Source organism: Bemisia tabaci, chromosome 8 (genome assembly GCF_918797505.1).
Source record: "Bemisia tabaci chromosome 8, PGI_BMITA_v3".
NCBI lineage: Eukaryota > Metazoa > Arthropoda > Insecta > Hemiptera > Aleyrodidae > Bemisia > Bemisia tabaci.
In genome coordinates this window covers 6820263-6838209 of record NC_092800.1, presented here as the reverse complement: position 1 = coordinate 6838209, position 17947 = coordinate 6820263, and the positions used below count along the sequence as shown (strand labels likewise).

General features: G+C 39.2%; 1 protein-coding gene across 1 annotated transcript in view; it reads left to right on the top strand.

The window, feature by feature from the left end:
- LOC140225303 (uncharacterized) overlaps positions 1–17947 on the top strand; it is a gene marked incomplete in the record, with an annotated part of 187734 nt that overhangs the window by 65444 nt on the left and 104343 nt on the right. Inside the window, 1 exon segment of the mRNA XM_072303742.1 lies at positions 8701–8761.

Below are 17947 nucleotides of genomic sequence, written 5' to 3'. Positions count from 1 at the left end.
TTTTCACAGAGTTTTCTTCGTACTGAGAAGAAAAATCACGGTAGTTTTCAAGAATTGACGCTGAGTAGTTTGCCATTTAAAAAATAAAGTATGACAGGAAGTCTGCAACGTCGCCAACCGAAATACGTGATCTAGTAGTATCACCGTCGATATATTTTATTTAAATTTTTATATTCCCCGATTTTTGTTCCATTACGCCTACTTTCGGTGAGAATTTCGATACTAAAAGCAAATAATGTAGAGTATATTTCAGACAGAGAGGCCACGAGAGGAATTCAGAGAGGTTAAAATGCCCTCGTTAAAGCCTGAATCTTAAGCAGAACGAAGGGGCATCAGGAGAATTCCGTGCGGTAGGCGAGGGAATGCTGCCGTGCTAAGGGAAAACACCGTATGGGCCTTCGGGCGTTGCCAAATTTCTTCTGGCAAATCACTAATTTTCAGGACAATTTTTGAATTTTTTTCTGCCAATTTCTTAGATAATTTTGTTTCTAATTTGATCTAAAGTGTCTGAAAATTTCAAGGAAAAATATTCATAATTTTCCTCAAAAATGAGCATTTTATCGAAGGAAATTTGGCAACTCTCGAATGTTCATACGGCGTTCTTCCTTAACACGGCGGAATGGGTCGGCGGATTTGTATGTGCCAGACAAACAAATCCGCACATGTAGACCGGGGGTCGAGAGTGCGTATTCACAGATCTTAAAAGTTTGGACCACTCGCGGAGGGGCAGGCCAGGCCAGGCCAGCGTCCGGGGCTTTAACGAAGTTTAAAAGCTACTGCGAGCCGGTTATCTCGCAAGTTTTAATAAGCAATAATGAACTTCAATTAATTCTGCCCGTTTTGATGAATACCTGCGGGGCGGGCACACATGGAGTATTAGAGGAAGCGGTGCCCGGCTTCCATTAGCCTGTTTTATTTAGGCGCATTTATAAACCTCGCCGACGGGAGAGCCTGAAATACGACTGAACCCCGAGCATAAACAATGGAGTCCGAATGACGGCAGGTGTAAGGGTTTTTAAAATCTTATGCCGCTCATCGTTAAATCCCCGGTTGAAATTGTTTCTCACTGTTTTGAAATCATTATCGTTTCCATAATACTGCCGTGCTAAGGAAGAACGCCGTGTGAACGTTCAAGGGTTGCCAAATTTCCTTTGATAAAATGTTTATATTTAAGGAAAATTTTGAATATTTTTCCTTGGAATTTTCAGACACTTTATATCAAATTACAAACAATAAAAACACACTAAAATACAAAAAAACAAATGGGTATACAAGGCTAGAGGAGAAATTGTTAAGCTTCTGTTCCAGTTGAGAATGGGCATGTAGTTTGGCCCGAAACTTCCTGGTTGTTTTATGTCTCCTCTAGCCTTGTATACCCATTTGTTTTTTGTATTTTAGTGTGTTTTTATTGTTGTCTTTATTTGGGCTACTGTGTCTCTCGTTCTCTTATCAAAAACCAAACAAAATTTTAAGGATTAAAAGACAAAATTGGAAGAAAAATATTCAAAAAATTTTCTGAAAATTAGTGATTTGCCAGGAGAAATTTGGCAACACCTGAAGGCTCATACGGCGTCTTGCCTTAGCACGGCAGAATACGTTACTTTCCTGACAAAATAATGTAACTCCATTTCCATGTTGCCAAATTTATATTCGCAAATGGCATATAATTGAAAATGTCACTGATTTTCCCTCGGACTTAATGCAAAAATTGGACAAGTTTCGGATCAAAATTGCACAGGTACATTTTTGTAAAATAAATTAATTGCTCGAGTCAATTTGGCAAGCTTGGAATGAAGTTACGTTCTTTCGTTTAGGAGTCGACGAATACAGTAAAAGCTGTTCGTAACGGAATCTCACGGGCCAGAGAATTTTTTCAGTTAACGTCAGGTTTCCGTTTCTTAGTACCCCAACGTTCCTTTTTGAGCGATAGTTAAGTTTCGTAAACCTACCTCTGTGTGGACAAAGCCTTCCGTCTATAAGAAATGAACGAAAAAATTATGGAAGAACAAACATAAATGTGGTTTAATGATTTTAAATTCAGCCACCGCGCCGCGCTGCCGCGCAGACCGCACCGTATTTGGCGCGATGCGTGAAGTATTCACGCAGTCTTGTAGGCGCTATGCATTTCACGCTGACCGCACTGTTATTGAAGCAATGCGTCCGCCATCTGTTTCACGCTGACCGCAGTGACCGCACTGTGTTTGATGCAATGCGTGAAGTATTTTTGCAGTCTTGTAGGCGCTAATATGTGTTACATGCCGACCGCACGCCGCGCCGCGCCGAGGGCTTCTCCTTTTCATCTTAAGTCCCCGTCATCATCTCTGTCTAAGTCGCGCCGTTCCAGGCCAAATTGCTTTTTTGGTCTCTCTCTTAACTCGACTAATTATAGGTGCTGTCTCTTGTATCACTGGAAGACGACAAAATTAGAAATTACTGTACTCTGAGGAAATGAGAGATTTTGTCGCTTTTTCTCGTTTGTAATTTTTTTCTAAATCCGATTTGTTTTTTATACCTACATTTAAAAAATTGCACATTGGCCGCCCCCTGGATTTCCCGCCATGGGTCACGGCCCATGTGGCCACACCCTTAATTCGGCCCTGACTATCTACTTTTGCTTGTTCTTAATTTAATTTTAAAACTGCAACTCTGTGAATATATTTAGCCCTACCCGCTGCCAATGCCTCCTCTTGTGCTTGTCTCCGCCTGCGCATGGAGAAGTTTATAAAAATTACATAGTAATTGATTAAAAATCGAGCTACAAGCCAATTATTATTATTATTTTGGCTTGGAGCCCGATTTTTTAATCAATCACCATATTCTATACAGCTTAGCCAGCCAAATTTGGGAATAAAAGTAATTTATTAAAATTGTATGTACGAATGTGAAATCTGCTGTATTGATGCAATGTTCCTTTCTTGAAGGTTTACCTTTAAGAGATTCTATAAACTTGGAAGTCGTTTTAAGATAAAAGTAGTGGCGCCATCGTGCTTCTCGAAAAATTTACGGAGGAATAGAGGGTAAATTCTAAAATTCCAGACACTCGCAGCGGAGCTCCATCACGACTTTTACAATGTAATTTAGCAACCTAGTCGACAGCTCAGCTCAATACCAGAAAGCGTCACGGAGAGGCGTTTCAGCTCATTCCTCAAGCTCCTCTTCAAGTCGCGTTTGTTTTTAGTGTCCTGAATCTCCTTCTCATTGCCGAATTTCCTTTGAAGTGTTCAAAATCCTACTTCGCCTAGAGTCCTTTTATTTCGAAATGCCTTATTTCTATTAAATATACGCAAACTTACCATCACGCATATGCGCTTTTAATAGTTTCTGCGTTCGCCTGCAGGGAGACGACTTTTGTCAAAAATGTTTAATACTTAAATCTTGATCTTCACTGGAGTGATTATGAACAGGGGAGGGCGCACGCCCCCTACCTACAATCCCCTGGATCCGGCTTTGCCGTTTGTTGAAAGTCACTTTGGGGCCGTCCATAAATTACATCACCCATTTTTTTTCAATTTTTCGACCCCCCCTCCCTCGCTGTTTCCAACCGTCATCCACTGCTAGACCCTTCCCTAAAAATTACATCATCGTAAGCGTCCCCTCCCCCATTATTCAGGGTGTGACGCAAAAAATCGATAAAAATTAGTGGATATAGTCAAATTTCAAGCAAGCATTTTCAGTATTTTCGCCTTCGGAAAAGATCACGTCATCTATGACTTGACCTCCCCCCTCCCTCCCTGTCACTAACCGTCATCCACCGCTAGACCCCCCTCCCCCCTACTTAATTTATGGTAACGTAATTTATGGACAGTCCCTTTCTTACGAATCTCCGATCATCAAAATAGGGTCAGACAATAAATAAAGAAAGTTGATAACTCGTCCACGGAATAAATTAGGTAGCATTTACTATATCCTGGTGAAGAAACGGCACAACCGGAGAGTATGGTAACTTTTATCAAAATTTTTGTGAAAGTAACAAGATTTTTCTTTATTGTGACAATAATTTTGGTGGAAGTTACCATACTGTCCACTGAAAAAAAAAATCTTAAATTTGCCACCAAGAAGTATTTTTTCTTAAATCAAGAATTTTGCTGCTTAATGTAAACTACTTTTTTGCTTAACCCAAGCCTTATTGTCCTTGTATCAAGGAAAATTCAGCTTAAATCAAGATAGAAAAATTCTTGGCGGCAAATTCAAGAATCATCATGCTTGAGGCAAGCACATTTCTTTTTCAGTGCGTGTAACCAGAGTATGTTAAATGCCACCTAACTTTTTTTCCACACGGATGTATCCGTATGGGAGTAGCGATTCCGAATTCGGAAGTATCATGGATTTGAGAGGTGAGTCGGCAACTTTCGAGATGGCGTTGACGCGGTAATGTGTATAATTAATGATGTAAACCGCAGTGAAGACGCCGGCCGGCCGCGGCGCGCGCCACGTCTCGCGCCGCGGTGATAAGGCCCCGAAAAGCCACCACTCAGCATTGTTTCGCGTCCCGCCGTTGTCGCGTTGAGGCTCCCGGCTTCCTGTCCCCGGTGATTTATTTCCTCTTTTAAACGTGGCGATGTTTCCACGTTTTGATGGGGATCCTCCTCGGACCGGATACGGGTCCGTTAAAGCGAGTTTCATCGAAACTGGACCAAACCCCCGCACTGAAAAAAAAATCTCGGTGTATTTACTAAGAAAAAGGTAAAATTTCAAAGAATTCAGGGTTCTATTTGATCCCAGTTTTTTCTTGGTAAAATTACCATTTATGGAATTGGTAATTTTACCGAGAAATCTCGGTAAAATTGTTGAACTTTCTCGGTAATTTTACTGGACCTTAGTAAAAATGCCAATATTTTTTATCGACTGTGGTGAAATTACCGGGATAAAATGGCAAATTTACCGGGAATTGATTACCAATACAAGTGGTATTCTTACCTGAAAGAAACAGTAAAAATACCGGTTTTTAGGTAAGCTTACCAGTCTGTCTTGGTAAAATTACCAATAATTGGTAAAAAAAGTGAGATGGTAAAGGTACCATCGGACCTTGGTAAAAACGCCGAGAATTTTTTTTCAGTGCGAAAGCTGATCTTTTTGGTACTGCATTTCTTCATTGAAAAAAAAGTATAGTAACATCTACTATAAATCTACTTGATTTTTTACACAGTGCTACAATTTAGTGAAAATAACCAGAATTATGGTAGTTTTCACCAGAATTCGGTTGATACTTACCATAGAATAGTAAATACTACCGTACAGCCCAGTATTTGTTACCATACTGGTTTCACTGTGTCCGAGTTTGGTAAAATCTACTATATTTTTTTCAGTGTTTATGAGCGATTTTCCAGTAGTATGATACAGCATTGGAAAACTACACAGGGCTGGAAGTTAATCATTCTGATACATGAAATGATAATGAAAATAAGGCTAAAAAAACAAGGAAAGTACACTGAAATTAAGAATAAAATCGCTAAAAATTTAAAAACTCAAACTATCGTCGGCAACGAACCGGCAGTCGCACTATCGTCGCTGAAGAAGGTGGGCAGCGAACCCTCCGAAACGTCGTCCGGACAAATAATTAAGTAAGGAAGATGCTTAGTGTTTCTTGATATGTGAATTCAAACCTCCCACTCATGAAAATGCAATGGTCTACGTGAGTCAAATCGCACACTAAAAGTTACCATAACAGTCTTTGCGATTTAAAAATCTGACCACCTCAATTTTGACGCTTTGGCTCAGCTTATAGCATCTTGTTCATAGTGTGAACGACGCAGGGTGAGAAATGAACAATGAACAGTGCTCGATTGAGAAACCTGCCAAAATCGTCGTAGTACACGATTGGACTCATGTAGAGTATTGCGTTTCTTGTGATCGGGCCATTCAAAAATCCCGTGACCAATGTAAAAAATAAACGTTAATATCTGAGTTAGGAGTCAATTCCGGTAATTTTGGATGCAAGAATCGTATTCTATGTGGAATTCTGGTTAAGAGACATGTGTCAGGATGTTTGAATTCGTGCCTTGTCTAATGGTCCATTCTGCCCACCTTAAGTGTCGTACATAAACTGATTGCGGTAGACGCACGGGTCAAAAGACAGTATGTTAGAATTTTTTAGCCAACGTCAAAATGAATGGTCGTTACTAGTGTTGCATCAAACAGCGTATCTCTTTGAAGAAAAATTGTACTCATATGAGCTTTTTCCCTCTGCACTGAGGTTTTCAGCTTTATGCTGATTTTTAATGCACGTTGGCTAAAAAATTCCAACATACTGTCTTAAGTCTCGTGCGTTATCGTCTCGCTGAAAATAGCGAAATTCTTTCCGCTCAAGAGCTGATTGAGATGACACCGCTACAATAATTTTAGAATTAAATCCGTCACATTTGACAACGCTGCACTGCGAAATGATGACAAATGAACATTTGCCGCGCTGGCTCTATACGTTGGGCGCCTCTTGCCGGATCACACACCACTCGTCTCGAGTTCCCTCTGGAACTGCCGAAAAATATCGGGAGACGCCATCTAAGTGTGGCAACATAACGACATACTCTGCAACCAAGGAAGTTGACTGCATACTTTGTCGCCCGACCCGGAAGATCAGTCAAAATCCGAAACACTCGTCATCATGCTAATCTCCCGCCATCCGGCTACGAGGTTGCCGTTTTCGGCAGTTTATTCCATTTTGCATAAGGGGTTTGAAAATAATTTTCGGAGAATCTCACAACCTTGTCCGCTGCGCAATTTTTACCATTTTTATCACATTAAACGAATTTTGTTTGACAAATTTCCTCTCTGCAGTCTTTCGTAGACGATGCCTCATGTGGAAACGTTTTATGATGACGAGAATGCACCTCTCATGCAGTAGATTCAAACATGTAACCCAAAAAAAATTCCCTCTCCACTCGCCGATCAAAATTAAAAAGGTATATATGAGTTATGCGATGATTTACACCAGAATTACCCCAAATTGGTTTCATGTCGCATAATTACCTCTGGTATTTTATTTTATTTTTCACAGGACACTAGACAATCTAACACCTTGGCACTTTCTGTAATTTTTTTCCAGATTCCACAACATATACTTACTGAATTTTTGTTCAGAATTTTGTTTAGTTTGTTTCCGGTAGAAAAATAGAACATTAGGGGAAATTAGATGACCTTTTACGTAGAAAGGCTGATTCTGGTGAAATTCGTTTTCTTATCCCTTGAGAACGATACGGAGAGAATTATATTTTCATAGATCGATAATTGGTCCCTGGAAGGAGTTGACTATTCTCAGTATTTTCTTCTGTAGAGAAAAACCCATTTTATTCCTAATTTTTTAATTTTGCCTCCATTCGAAAGCAACTTTCATGTATAAAAACAAAAAGTCAAATTGTCATCATGCTATCGCCTAGAGGGAAAATAGTGTCCGATTTCGGATTTTTGTCTGTACTTCTGGACTGCGAGCCAAATGCCTTTTCTAGTCTTATTTTCAATATAATACATGAGAGGTACACCCTCACTTTCAGGAGAGAACCTGAACAAGCCGAGTCCCAAGTTTGATATCCCAGCAATGGTGGAATTTTCCACTTTTGGGGATCCAGCATTTTTTTTTCCAACAGATAACTATACGCTTATCTTACTTTTTACTGGCTATCTAGCCTGAGCAGTGATCACAATAAGTTTACCAAATAAAGTTTTATTTGTATAACGAATAACGAATCGCTCGATGGTCATCAAACTACTGTCAGGTGGCTAATTTTGAAAGATCAGCACTGGAGTCCTAAAAGTTGAAGTTTCTATCCGTGTACAATGGGCTAATAAAGGCTTTTCACTTTTCACCGGGGAAGAGTATGAGAGGAATATCAAGCAATTAGCGGAGAGAAAGGTCAAAATCTAGGCATTAGAGTATGGTTGAAAAATTCAAACGTCACTAATTTTGATGAGTCACAATTGAGAGAGGGCAACGGGCGATTTAAAAATTTACCCTCGCAGCCGCAGGGAATGTGAAACAATGAAGGGCAGTTCGGAATTTAAGTCCATTTGCATAACAAACAAGTTTTAAGTGTTTCACTGGCTTTAAAGCTGCATAACTTCATTCGACCAATTTTGGTTTAACTGAATTTAAAAGTAGCTCGGGCGGTGTTTGAACTCTTCAAATCCGTGCCGTTATTTGCCGAAGCGTCTGAATGTGTGCGCCGAAATTTCCTGTACCCCACGCTCCCCCCCCCCCCCCCAACCTATGAAATTGAAATGGGATCGGGCTTTAAATCATACTTTAATCATAACACTGCACCACTTAAATTCGAAGTTGCCTTCTCAGCTCTTCCTATCATTTTGAATCTTTTAGATTCGTTAGAGTGGATATTTGCGTTCTTGTATTTTGACTCCAATTATCTGAAATGAGACAGAACTTAAATGTGGCTCCTAGTGAAGGAAGCTCTATGAGTTTTCTTTTCCTCCTACTCGCGATTTCTGAATTCATTCAGAGGCACGCCTTGTAAATATGGAAAAGGAGCAATGTCCCTTGGAGACGTGAGGTTCTGGAATATAAACATAATATTTCGGCCAATTTTCCACGGAATATTCCATTGCTACCGTTGGTCCTCTATGATATGCGTACATACTTCGGGTATGTATGTCCTCGTCAATATTTTATGTACATAATCTCAAAGTTACCAGGCAATGGCCAGTTTACACGTCGATTTCTAATTCTAAATTTTGCTCTCTTTTTTGTTTCAGGATAAAAGCTACTTCTTTGAGTACTCGCCTCCTCGCATTAGATTATGCAACCACAGATATCGTAAGTTAATCACAGCTTTCTTTGATCTATTCCATGGGAGGGGTCCTTTGAAACGAGTTTAATTTCGTTTTAATTAAAACATTTATTTTACTAATAACAGATGTATACTGAAATTTTAAGGCTGGACACTTTTTTCGAGCTTCATTTCATGATGAATCGTCGTATAAACACTATAAAACACGCAGTGTACAAATGAAAGTGATTATTTTTTTTCTCCTAAATGATGTAAATTTTCCCCCATGTTCAATTGAGTGTCCAAATTAAGCTAGCAATTAAAACTAATTCCAGTTTTCATATTAGCCTATAATGTATTTTTATTTACGAAAATGTTTGATGCGAGCATTATCATTTGTGAAATAAACACACCGTAACATAATAAACCTTCTTTGCACAGTTTTTTTAAAGACGCAAACACATTATTCTTACCATTATAGCTTCCATAATTTTAAAATCGAGCTTTTAGCTATCGGTTAATACTCCTTAAATAAAAACACATTTTACGAATAAAGCACCCGGTCCGAAGAAACGCTGTCATTCGTACTTCTACTTATGCATGGTGGATTAATACCCGTCTCGTGTATTGAACGTACTTCTGTCAAACGGAACTAAGTGCATTTAAACATGCGCCCCGAGATCCATAAGAATATATGCTTAACAGGGCTCACGTCATCATGCACATAGTTCCGTTTGGCAAAAGTACGTCCTATTAAACGAATGAGCACCACAGATTCAATCTCTTACGCACTCATCAGGTCGAGGCGAGGTGGAATTGTCATGGCAACCTCATCCCATATTAGCATAGACAGTATTACGTTGCAATCGTTTATCTTTCCATCTGGTTGTCAGATGGTTTTCATTAAATAACAATTTTCCAACTATTCTGCCGTGCTAAGGAAGAACGCCGCATGGACCTTCGAGAGTTGCCAAATTTCCTTCAATAAAATGTTTATTTTTGAGGAAAGATATAAACATTTTTCCTGGACATTTTTAGGGACTTAAGGTGAAATTGCGAACAAAATTATCTGAAAAATTGGAAGAAAAATATTCATGTTTACCAGGAAATTCGTGTTTTATCAAAGGAAATTTGGCAACGTCTGAGGGTTCATACGGCGTTCTTCCTTAGCACGACAGTAATGAGCAGAGTTGAGGACGCGACTTGGCGATCGTGCACCTGGACAGATGAGCGATACCGTTGGAGCTTCCGGGCCCTGTCCGTTAATGGGGAATTAACCTCCCTGGAAGGCGGTTAATTACAGGCTAAGTACATTTTTACTTCAGGCGCTCTGATTTCACGTCTGATTTTCTGCTTTCTCGTCCAGTATTGTCGGAGTGGACCAGACGGAAAAATAAAGCACGAGGTTGTTGGATGATTTGGACATTTCCAATTAATTGTGTTAGTACCCCAAATAATTGAATCGGTGAGAACGAAAACACACCAACTCGGAAAAATGAAAGTAATCAAGACACACTGAAAACTGCACAGTGGATGAAGAAATTAGTCTAGGAAAAAGATTTTTGGTGCCGAAAGACAAGCATTTACGGACATTTTAAAGGTCCGAGTTGGAACAGATGTGCTAACTTCAATAATCTTTATAAAAATTGACCGTCCATAATGAAATTTGCACATTTTCGAATTACCGAGTTTGTGTATTTTTGATCTCACCGATTCAATTGCGGTAATACTCCAAAAAATTAGGTTACTATTTCAACTTGAGTCGTGGTACCATAACATTTTATCGGAAATGTCCATATTATCAACAAATTTGGGTAGTACCACAATTTTTGGGGATAACCCATAACATTTTTTTTCGTGTACTTGACACTCAGAATAGGCTACTAGATAATGTACACATTGAAGCATTCCGATACACGTTTCTTATAATTAAAATTTCACTTACTCACAATACTAATGTAATTTTCAGACGTGCGCTTGAAAAACCTACAAAATACTTTGTTTTATTTTTTAAAATGAATAGTGATTTAAAAATTTCACAGCATATTTTCAACAAGCGTAACCTTAACTTTTCGCAAATATCAGAAGTACGAGACGCACCACACCAACGCCCGTCGATGACGGCGCAGAGATACAACTATTCGTACTTGATGGATGTCCTTATTGCATCTACAAAATTGAAGGCGCGCTGTCGTGAGGCGTGAATTCGCTATGCCTCGCTCTATGCTACCCATGAGGTGTCGCTCAGATTTGGTAGAAAAGTTTAAAAACGAGCCCTGATTAAGACTCTCCTACGTTAGGCTGTGTTGACACTTGATTTTCTCTCTTTTTTATCAATTTGATGTCGAATTATTATTTATAATGTCTTTGTAGACCAACATCTAAAGCTCGTTTGTATCAGGCCCATACAACCCGCAAGGCACGTTTTGTCTTAGCAAGACTTGGGTTAATTTGACTAGGTTAATTAAAATGGGTATGGGTTGAAAAAAAATTCCATTTCTCAGATGAGGCTCTGAAGTTCTTGAGTTCTCGTGTGTTGTAGAGTCCACCCGAAAACTGGGATGCTTCATTTTAACGGCACCGGTTTTATTTATTTGAGTTGCACGAGTTTTAATGGAAGTGTTATATCTTTGGCGAACATTACACTCATAATGGCGAGCACTTGTGACCCTTTTACATAAGATTTACTATCTGTAAGCTTCGCTTTGCAGTCTTCCGCGACAGACCGAGGTTGACGTATTACTGCAGGGCTGGGAGAATTTTTTGCAGCCCATTCGAAAGTCCTTCTCATTCAAGCGTTTGCACATTCATAACTTACGAGTGGGTGAGTTTTATTTGCAAGGGATTGGAGTGAGGTGCCTGAGGAAGTTTGTTTCTATGAACGAACAGGATGTGATGAGTGAATTTTTATTAAACTAAAAGTTTGAAGCTTGCAGTAACTGCCGAAATTAATATCATTCGTTAAACAGCACTTTTTTGTAAGTAGAGTGGAGTACACTGTGATTGAAAAATTTTCAAAGAGGCATCAAACGTAGCATTTAAAAAAATACAAGGTTTACAAACTTCGAAGAAAGTTCAAAAAATTGCATTGTAAGTGGGCTCTTACAAAAGATTTGAAAGTTTTGTGACCATGATAACCAAACGGCGAAGAAAGAGCAATATAAATAGTTGGGGAAAAGGGATAGTTAGGATAAAAGCTATACATTAAACATACCTTAATCGCAATGTAAACTACATAAGGCACCTCTGAAGCAAAACGCAGTCTCAGGAATAAAAAGGAGGTAATCCAAATTGTTGATAAATGCTACTTTGGGAAATTTTACGCGCAAATCAATGTTTTCAAATTTGTCTGGCTCAGTAAAAGTAGTATAGAGCACCAGTTACAAATTTACACGTAGAAAAATACCTTTCAAAACTAAATTTAATGTTGTTATTACTCTTCGTCTGCGTAAATACTAGGACACTTAGGGGAAGAATCTCATCATTTTTGTTAATCGCGGTAAATTGTTGATTGAACTGCAATCCGTAGCTTGTAATCAATTTATCACAAGCCCTAAGTCGATTTTTGAACCGTAATTGAGTGACCTTGTTCGATGACTGCCTCTCGCAGCGATGCAATTAATCGATGTCGTTCAATATTATCGAATCGATAACGTTCCAACAATCCAGGCGTAGTTTCGCTCATTCCTCTCATCAATTAATTACTCTTAAATAAACACGTAATTTAATACCATTAAACCTGGACTGCATAGCATCCAATATCCGTTATGAAAATAATCTTAATTTTCGTGGAAAATTTATCCTACATGTGAATGCAATGATCAGTTATCCGTCGGAATTTTTCGATCAAATCATGATTTCATCTCATAATTACTGAACCGGTATTATTGCTATAAGCATGCAAAAAATTAGTTCATGTAACATAAAATAATCTGAAGGGCTGCCTCCTAGCCGCTACACAGCTAGACCCTTTAAAGAAGCGGGTCATAGTTCAAAAATTTTAAAAAAAAAAAGTGGGCTCATTAGAGGTTATTACACCTGATAATATGCGCCGAAATCTTCAAAATCAGGCAGATAGATCTCTAGAACGAACTAATACAAAAAATGTAAATTTACAATGTTTAGTAAAGAAAATTCACAATTCCATCGCGTAATCTTGAAAACCCTGGATGACATTTCCAAACAATTGAAGAGCTGGCTTTTCTAGGAAATGATCCTATGGGTAACTGCAAAAATACTTGAAATCGGTTTGAAAGATATCTAAAACAAACTAAGTATTATAATAATTGAAAATGTAGAGACTTAGAAAGCATATTTTATAAGTGGTCTTGATGATAATCTAAGAAGTTTGCTGAATGATGCTAAAGACATGGAGAGAATATCACAGTTTTTGAGAACATCGAACACTTTCAAATAAACTTTTCCCTATTTAAGCCATTTATGTCCATACAACAGAAAACTAAGCGAAAAGGAATATCTTGGGCAAATTCCGGACAATACGGGACATTCTGCCGTGCTTAGGAGAAACGCCGTATGAGCCTCCAGGCGTTGCCAAATTTTCTTTGATAAAACACGAATTTTCTGGTCAACTTATCAATATTTTCCTTCCAATTTTGCAGATTATTTTCTTCGCAATTTCCCCTTGGGTCCCTGAAAATTTCAAGGAAAAATATCCATGACTTTCCTCAAAAATAAACACTTAATTGCAGGAAATTTGGCAACCTTCGTATGTTCAAACGGCGTTCTTTCTTAGCACGACAGCCTTCTGATCAGTTTGTCTATTTCCAAAGTTCGTTCCTTAATCCCATTCACAGTACGTATCCTCCTTCGCTCTCCAACATTTCCACTCCTTGTGGTGCACCTCCCACTCTACCCAGCTCGCACAACTTCGGCATCGAAAGTTGAGAGCAGCAATTCAAATTTACATGTGGTCCCTTTCTGTCCGGAACCCGTGTCTGTGTGTGCGTGCACAACGCCGCGATACAGTTAATGGTGTCCGCGGGCGAAAATATTAAATAAATATTTTTCCTTCCGCGAGAGCAATAAATTACGTCCATCCTTCATTTTACTCGCGTAAAACAATCCTTTTTTCCGTCCCGCTGTGATTTCACCGCCCGATCCCTCCCGCTCCGATTTGTTTCTGCGATGTCTCGCCCTCCCCACGCATTTTCACCGCCGTTCTGCGGTTTGATTTCGTTCGTGCTACCACCGTTGGAGGGTTAGAATCAAGGAAGTTGATATTGATGACAATATGGTTGAATCCATGAAAATTTCCACTCACTCGAACAGATTTTTTTCCTACGATGAAGAGAAATTATTATCTCGGCGCTTTTTCAACCGCTCTCCTTTTTAGGTGTTAGTAAGTTCAGTGATGTATTTTGGCTAGCTTAGCTATCTTTAGGCTGAAAAATATTGGTTATTATTGTTATTTAAGGTTATTAAGGTTATTATTGTTAGGTTTTTACTGCCTGGTACCCGCTTGTTTCGTGGCAGATCAGCAAAACAACACAGGAAATTTGTCATTCAATAATTTTTCTAGTTTCACCAAGCTCTTCCACTAAGCCTCACTTCTTGTGCAGTTTTGTTGTTAGGCAACATGTTACTACGGATCTGGGTGTTTCCTTGGAAACTTAGAAACCACGTAGTGCAACACACATACAAAAAAATATTGTTGTCATAGTTAGATTATAATTGTCTACTCTTACCGAAACAGTCTGCTGAACTGAACTTTTCGATGAATAATTACCGAACTATTCAGTATGTGATACCGACTTTGGTGCGTGTAACCAAACTTGTTCTTCAATGTTTGGTTTTTTGAAAAAAAATGTGACAGAGAGCGTGCACAGGGTAGTATGATTCGGAAGAAAGGAATTAAAGATTGGAAATTTCATGAAATTTCACGAGGCTGTGAAATATTTCATATTTTTCAGGGGCTAGAGTATACAACCCCCACTCAAACACACAAAAATAGAAGAAAGTCACAATTTTTACATTTTGTGAAGCACGAAAGGAACCAGTATTTTTCAATAGCTTTCATACATACATAAGAGTCGCTCCCACAGCGCTCTCTGTCGCTCTACGACGCCTAACCGCCACAAAACTCGGTCCTCCCACAGGTCATGAGGGAGTTGGCACTCCCTCATCTCATCCATAACCCCCTGTCGCCAACCTTTCACTGGGCGTCCCCTTCGTCTTCTCCCAGGAGGAACCCAATCAAGCATCTTCTTTGGCAGCCTTTCGTCCGTCATTCTATTGACAGGACCATACCAGACAAGCTGTTTGGTCGTGACGTCGAACACGATGTCATTTTCGATTTCCATTATCTGACGCACTCTATCATTACGGACTCGATCGTTCCTAGAAAGCTGGCCTCCTCAAAAAATTCATCTCCATTGTTCTTAGCATATCCTGTGTCCGTTTCTTCAGCTGCCAAACTTCACATCCGTACGTTACTATACTTTTGACTATAGCGTTGGAAATTTTCCTCTTGTTCTCTCTGGAAATCCGCGAATCCCAGAGGATTCCATTTAACACCATCGCTATAGCCTTCCTCTCTATGGTGTTCCTTTCCTTGATTGCTTGATCCGTCCTTCCATCCTGGGTCAATAGCTTTCATACATTTCTGAAATTTCATGATATATTTCACGTGAAAATTCAAGATTTCATTTTTCACGAAATTTCGTCACCCTGAGCGTGCAACTTTGCAATTGGAGATGCACATGTTTTACTTTCACTACCCATACATTTAATACAAAGATTGAGTCGTTGTAGCGATCAAAACGGCTGGCGCAACCATAAAAGCGCGGGAACAATACTAAAATTATCATTACCGACATGGAGCCATAAACAGAGATAAACACGAGCGTGCTCCACGGTTTCTTTCGGTCCGTTTTCGCAGTGCTCTCGTCGAGCGAGCTCAAGAATCGCGCGGCTCCGAGGTAAGCACTGCGGTGATCCGCGCAAATGTTATTACTGCTCCCGAGTGGCCGGGCCCGGGTACATTGTCCCCCTCCCGCCTCCCGCCCCCCGCGACTTTTTTCAAGCGCCCACTTCATCGTTTGATGCTGAACCGTGCTCCCGCGCAAAGGAGGAACGTCGCATGAACTTTCGGATGTCGCCGGATTTCCCTCCGACTTAATGTTTTTTTTTTTTTTTTTTTTTTTTTTTTTCAAGAATATTTCGCCAATAGAGAGTTTGCAGGTGTCTTAAATTTTGTGGATTTTCTCTTTAAAATGACACTGCTAGGAAATCTGAGCGCGATGATATCCTTGGTTTCTAAATTGGACAATTATTGGAGAGAATATGACAAAATAACCGAATCTGCTAAAATACATGTGTTTAAATGGAAAACGCCGCCAGATGACGTCAGGCGGCACATTTTCTCACTTTTAAATCTATTTTTCTCCAATTTTCCATGTCAGAAAAAATTATGAAAAATACTGCGAACTCAGCACATCAGGCACTCTCAGATGAAGCAATAAAATTTGAATGTGCAAATTCTCCATTCCCGCAGTAATAGACGTAACTCCACTTCCTTGACTCAAAGATTTCAATTTTTACAAAAGTGTACCTGTGCAACTTTTTCTCACATTCTATCTGATTTTACTATGAGATCAACAGAAAAATCAGAGAAGTTTTCAGTCAGAAATGCCAAGGTTCTCCTGAAAGAAATGCAATTTACTAGGGGAAAGTTGGCAACATTGGAATGCAGTTACATTCTTTCGGGAAGGAAATGACGATTTATGAATAATTTTTTCTCGAAATTTTGCAGTTGACAGAATTAATGGGACCGTATTCATAATCGTTCCTCAAAAAATTTATTTCTGTAGGACGCCCCTCATACAGTGTACAGCAAGGGAGTTTATAGAGGTTCTCAATATAACGTCGTAAAACGGACAACATTTAACAAATTTGAAGTAAAATTAGCAGAATAACTCTAGGAACAGATCTTCGCAAGAAATTTCAATTATTTGCCCCTCCCGGAATTTGTGTGTCAGTGTTGAATACATATATTGAAGGGGGTTCGTCAACAACGTTCGTCCTAAAAGCCTTGTTGAATCCGCCATAGTGACAATGTAAATCGTTTCGTCAGAGCGTGACTATATTTCAAAATTTCTGTTCGTAAGTTGTGTTTGTATTGGGTAGTAGTCGGGAATCTCCTTGAGAATCTCACAGATTTTTCCTCTTATTAACGGCGATCATCGCAGTGGCTATCAAAGTTGTAGAAATAGTGCGCACAAATTCACGACTGGGGCGCCTTCAATTCGAGTGATACTTCCAGGTCTGCAGGGGAGTTAGTTTAGTTGCGTGACCTGACTTAACCCAACCTGAATCTGTTGCGATCGGATGTTCTCGAGCTTTGTGATCGATCAAAATCATAAACTCGGGTACACTGATAAAAATATTTGTGTTTTTGTGTTACTTATGGTTAATTTAGGAAGTGAAACACAAACCAACAAACATTTTGTGTTGATTTTGGTTCAGTTTGCGGTGAATTCAGCGCAGAAAACATTGGAGAGACTGAGAAAATGAATTCCTCCGATCGCAACGTTGGTATTTACCACTCGTTTTTTTTACTACATTTCTTCAAGAAAACTAGCTGGCATTTTATCTTGAAATTATCAAGCGAAAGCAAGGGTTATTTTGTGTTTTACTTCCCATACTACCCAAAATTTTTCGTTGATATTTCTCTCTGTGTTTATTCAATTACAACGCAAAAAACAGAACAATTTTAGGATAGTACTTAAATATTTGAGTTAATAATTTTACAACTTCAGAATGGAGGTTCTCTCGTTTGGGGGGGGGGGGGGGGGCGATGATATGAGGCCACCGGAAGAAGAGGATTTGAACGACTATGAATACAACCCTACCTTGCACAAACACTGGAAAAAAAAACACATTGGATCTAGAGTCCAGACTGTTAAAAACATCGACAAGAAAAAATACTCTTGATTCAATCAGATTTAAGCTTAAATCAAGAACCAAGCCTCTTAATTTGAGCGGATTTCCTTTTGATTTAAGCTTAAATCTGATTGAATCTAGAGTCATTTTTCTTGTCAATGTTTTCATGAGTCTGGACTCTAGATATGTGTTTCTTTTTTTTTCCAGTGAATTTTAAAAAAAGCCAAGGGAAAATTTGCGCGCTTTCAAGGAAATTTCTATTTTATCAGAAGAAATGAGACAATGTCCACGGGTTGATACGTTGTTTTTCCTTTAAACGACAGCGTGAAGTC